Here is a 5,657-nt window from a genome sequence, read left to right on the forward strand (position 1 = left end):
TGCTAGAGAAGGGATAGGCTACCCAGTCCAATATTCTTGGGCTTCCCTGGTGGCTAAAGAATCTGCCTGCCATGCGGGAGACCAGAGTTCAATTCCTGTGTTGGGAAGATCCCTTGGATGAGGGAACAGAAAAATATGTAAAAGACTGAACTAATCAATGAGGGTACCAGCAGGATGACAAAGTGGCTACAAAGACAGATATGAGAAACTGATACCTATCCTGATCTATCTTTATCTTTATCTTTTTTTCTTTTTTCCTTCCTTCTTTTATTTCTTTCTCCCTCCCTCCCTTCCTCTCTTTCCTCTCTTTCTCTCCATATCTGTACATATGTCTGATTGGGACAGGATCACTGGGATAGGATGCTCAGCAGGGCAATAAACAGCACATTGTGAGGTTATGGTCTCTGCCAGACAGTAATGATTGTTGATGGGTCTAAAAGTTAACTTCTAACTTTACCCAGTCTAGGACTTTATCATAACAAATGAGAGTCAAAGTGCCCTAGAGGGGGGATTAGGGTGACAAATGGCCTGTGTTCAGGGCTTCTTCTCTGTAGCCCAGGGTCACAGCCACGCCCCTTTACTTAGCATACCTATGGCTGTTTTTGCACTACTGTAGCAGATTGAATAGCTGTGACAAAGACTTTCACAGGGTCTTCAAAGCTGAAAACATTTATTGTTTGGCCCTTTATAGAAGTTTCCAACCCCTGGTCTAGAGACTTAATCCAGTGATCCTTTCATAGGCTTTTTAGGAAATGCTCTAGAATGACCCTGAGGCCTTAATTTCAAGGTGTGGATAATTTTTGTCAACAACATTATGCATATGAGCATAGATATATATTTTACCTTAAAAATGCTAAACCTACCTAATGTATGAATTTTCAAAATAAGGAGAACCGAACGGAGCTCAGGCTAATTCCTATTGCTCGTCAAGCCTGACTAGGTCCAGGAGATGGTCCCTGATTCTGAGCTCCCCCCTGCCTCCCAGCCCTGTCCGTAAGGCCAGATCAGGCACATGTCCTGCTTGAATGGGCTCGGAGTATCTCAGCAGCATGAATCTTCATCTGTTGTCCATATGCCCCTTAGAACTGACTACATAACTTGCAAGGCCCAGTACAAAACAAGAAAGCAGGGCCCTTGCTCAAAAATTATTAAGAGTTTCTATACCGCAACACCAGGGCAATAAACTGAATGCACTGAATTGCCCAGTTCATACACCCATGATGCCTCACTGGTTCCAGTCACTGGAATTTGGTCTCCTTGTCCTGTTCACTTTTGCATCCCAAGCACAGTCTTTATGACGTATAATAGGCACTGGACGAATATATCTGTGGAATGTTATTCATTATCCAACATGTTTTGTAAAAAAAAAAAAAGAAAAAGACTTCTTTGATGATGTTATTTTTAAAAGTTCTATTTATTTTCAAAGGCATATCATTGCATAAAATACTTGTATGCACATATTTAAATGTAAAGGAGGTAATATTGTGTATTTAGTATACTATATGTGAGTGTTTGGGCATCCCCCGTGGCTCAGCTGTAAAGACTCCGGCTGCAATGCAGGAGTCGCAGGGGACACAGGTTCAATCCCTGGGTTGGGAAGATCCCCTGAAGGAGGGCATGGCATCCCACTCCAGTATTTTTGCCTGGAGAATCCCATGGACAGAGGAGCCTGGTTGCAGATTCGGATACTACTGAAGCGACTTAGCACACATGAACATGTGAGTGTCTGCTTTTCTTCATTCTTTTTTTTTTTTATTCTTTGTTATATTTGTTTATTGGCATGTTGGATTTTCAATTTTTGTTAAAGCATGTGGGATCTTTAGTTTTAGCATGCAACTCTTAGTTGCTGTATGTGGGATCTGGTTCCCTGACCAGGGATCGAACCTGGGCCCCCTGCATTGGGATCACAGAGTCTTAGCCACTGGACCATCAGGGAAGTCCCTCTTCTTTTTTTTTCCCCTGCTTCTTATGATCAATAATTTCAATTGTCCTGTCTTGAATTGGCTGCCTCTTTTTTCTGCCTGCTCAGGTCTACTGTTGAACTCCTCTACTGAGTATTGCTGTTCTGGGTGGGATGGGATCTTCATCCCTTGACAGTGTTCTGGCCATGTCCACTTCTTGTGGACCCCTCTGTCAGGATCTGCTAACTGCGCTGTCCCTGTGCATCCCAGGCTGTCACCTGGTTCCTCCCCTGCTTCTCCCAGAAGCTGCTCCTCCTTCTGGTACAGACACTCAGTTGGATGGTGTTCAGTGGAGAGGAGTGAAAGGAGATCTGACTTCTTAGGTTAAATTAGTTACGGGAGTATCAAAGCAGCATGCCTTATGTCTCAATGTCTTGGTACACTTGGTTGAATGGCATTTGTGGAGCTTACAGTTTTTGACTTTCCCTCCACACCCACACACTCAGCACACCCACATAAAATTCAGACGCAGATTAAGGTTTGGAGACACATCTTTGTAATACAATGCTAGGCTTTTCTGTGAACTCAAGGTTGTCTCAATGTCCCTTTCTTAAGAATCCTTTCCCATAAAACTTTGTAGGCCTTCATAGAATAGATTTTTCTGTAAGGCCACACCCTGTGGGTTTATCAGACAGGCTCAGACAGTTCTTCCCCAGCACAAAACATGTTGCTCTGTTGACCCATCCACCTCAGCTCCCTAAATAGCTAAAGACATATCTTGTTTTCCCCTCATTTCCATTGAACTTTATTCAGATCCTCTAGGAGAATCAATGATTCATTTAGTACAATGGAGAGTCCACTTAATTGTAATTAACCAAATTTATTTAGCATGTTTTATGTGTTCAGGGTTTCAGATAGTTGTCATGTTTGCTCAGAGTCCATTTTCAAGAACACAGCATAGCTATATATGCATATTTGTCATGTTCTGGCGGGTCATATTGGCCAGAATAAGAGGGAACAGCAGATCGTGTTTAGGCAAGGATTTGGTTCCAGGCTATCACCTACAGGGTTGCAAGAAAAAAACAAACAAGCCATAAATAAGTACAAATGGGTTGTGAGTTTTAATTCATGATGATTAATCCACAGAGTTTACATTTAAAAAGTAAAAAATACCTTGTATCAAAAAATAAACTTTAGCTGAAACCTCTGATGGGATTTTTCCAAAGACTTTTGAAAAGTTAATTCCATCTTAAAAGCCAGCACTACAAATGGCATTTATACAGCATTTACCACAGCCAGGCCAGACACTGCTTTAAGCATATCAGAAACATGAACTCATTGAACCCACAGGACAGCCTTATGATGTAGGCACTTTTAGATATTGATTCCTAGTTCACATCCAGACAGCTTTCCTGTTCTTTTGCAAATATATGTTCCTGTTGGGAGAAATGGGCCATGATGTGTATTTTGCACTAGAACATGTGTATGATTTGTAACTATGCAGATCATCATAAGTTTTTCCCAACAACAATCAGTAAATTAATACAATTTTCCTCTAAAAATAGTTCTCATCTCTTAACAGGTTTAAGATATTTAAAAAATAATTTTATATTTGTCTTAGAGAAGAGCAAACATAAGGATAATCTATCCTTTTGTCAGAAAAGAGTAACATGGAAAATTACATTACCATATGTAAAATAGATACCCAACGGGAATTTGCTGTATGGTTCAGGAAACTCAAACAGAGGCTTTGTATCAATCTAGATGGGTGGGATGGGGCGAGAGATGGGAGGGAGGTTCAAAAGGGAGAGGATATATGTATACCTATGGCTGAAAAAAAATAATTTTTTATCTGTTGTACAGAAGAGCAAATAAAAGGATAATCTATCATTTTGTCAGGTTAACTGGTCTGATGAAGACAATTGACATAAATTAAGTAAACAATTGATCAGTTAGTTCAGTTCAGTCGCTCAGTCGTGCGTGAACCATTAACTTCCAGATGTTCAAGCTAGATTTAGAAAAGGCAGAGGAACCAGAGGTCAAATTGCCGACATCCACTGGATCATTGAAAAAGCAAGCGAGTTCCAGAAAAACATCTATTTCTGCTTTATTGAGTATGCCAAAGCCTTTGATTGTGTGGATCACAATAAACTGTGGAAAATTCTGAGAGAGATGGCAATACCAGACCACCTGACCTGCCTCCTGAGAAACCTGTATGCAGGTCAGGAAGCAATAGTTAGAACTGGACATAGAACAACAGGCTGGTTCCAAATAGGAAAAGGAGTACGTAAAGGCTGTATATTGTCACCCTGCTTATTTAACTTACATGCAGAGTACATCATGAGAAATGCTGGGCTGGAGGAAGCTCAAGCTGGAATCAAGATTGCTGGGAGAAATATCAATAACCCCAGATATACAGATGACACCACCCTTATGGCAGAAAGTGAAGAAGAACTAACGTGCCTCTTGATAAAATTGAAAGAGGGAAGTGAAAAAGTTGGCTTAAAGCTCAGCATTCAGAAAACTAAGATCATGGCATCTGGTCCCATCACTTCATGGGAAATAGATGGGGAAACAATGGAAACAGTGGCAGACTTTTTTTGGGCTCCAAAATCACTGCAGATGGTGATTGCAGCCATGAAATTAAAAGATGCTTACTCCTTGGAAGGAAAGTTGTGACCAACCTAGGCAGCATATTAAAAAGCGGAGACATTACTTTGCCAACAAATTTCCATCTCATCAAGGCTATGGTTTTTCCAGTAGTCATGTATGGATGTGAGAGTTGGACTATAAAGAAAGCTGAGCACCAAAGAATTGATGCTTTTGAACTGTGGTGTTGGAGAAGACTCTTGAGAGTCCCTTGGACTGCAAGGAGATCCAACCAGTCCATCCTAAAGGACATCAGACCTGAGTGTTCATTGGAAGGACTGATGTTGAAGCTGAAACTCCAATACTTTGGCCACCTGATGCGAAGAGCTGACTCGTTTGAAAAGACCCTGATGCTGGGAAAGATTGAAGGCAAGACGAGAAGGGGATGACAGGGGATGAGATGGTTGGATGGCATCACCAACTCGATGGAGATGAGTTTGGGTAAACTCTGGGAGTTGGTGCTTGACAGGGAAGCCTGGCATGCTGTGGTTCATGGGGTTGCAAAGAGTCGAACATGACTGAGGGATTGAACTGAAATGGATTGAATATTCCACCATCACATATGTTTCTCTTTTTGAATTTGTACCACAGCTCTTGGATAGTCAGTTCTATTCTTTTTTTTTTTACTCCTTTTCTCTTTGCTTTTCAGTTTAGAAATTTTCTGTTGGCATATCTTAAGATTCATAGATTCTGTCATTGGATTGTGTCCTATCTACTGATGAGTCCATCAAAGACTTTCTTAATTTCTGTTACAGTGTTTTTGATTTCTAGCATATCTTTTAAATTATCTCTCTGCTGTCTATTCTTGCATATTATCAACTTTTTCCATTAGGTCTCTTAACATATTAATCATTGTTTAAAAAATTCCTAGTTAGATAGTTCCAAAATCTCTGCCATATTTAAATTTCATTCTGATGTTTGATTTGTTTCTTCAGGCTATACTTTTTCTTGCTTTTTAGCATGGCTTGGAATTTTTGGTTGAAAGTGGATATCATGAGTCGAATAATAGAAACAGAAGTAAATAGGCCTTTGAAAGTGAAAGTGTTAGTTGCTCAGTCATGTCTGGTTCTTTGCAACCCCATGGTCTGTCCATGGAATTCTCCAGGC

The 5,657-nt window shown here is 40.5% G+C and overlaps 1 non-coding gene across 1 annotated transcript; it reads right to left on the reverse strand.

Annotated features, from left to right (window-relative positions):
* Positions 1-1,863: 1,863 nt before the first annotated feature.
* On the reverse strand, positions 1,864-1,936 carry TRNAG-CCC (transfer RNA glycine (anticodon CCC)). The gene has a single exon. It is a non-coding gene; the product is annotated as a tRNA-Gly (tRNA).
* Between the last annotated feature and the right edge of the window lie 3,721 nt (positions 1,937-5,657).

Source organism: Giraffa tippelskirchi, chromosome 1 (genome assembly GCF_054371585.1).
Source record: "Giraffa tippelskirchi isolate mGirTip1 chromosome 1, T2T-mGirTip1v1.2.pri, whole genome shotgun sequence".
NCBI lineage: Eukaryota > Metazoa > Chordata > Mammalia > Artiodactyla > Giraffidae > Giraffa > Giraffa tippelskirchi.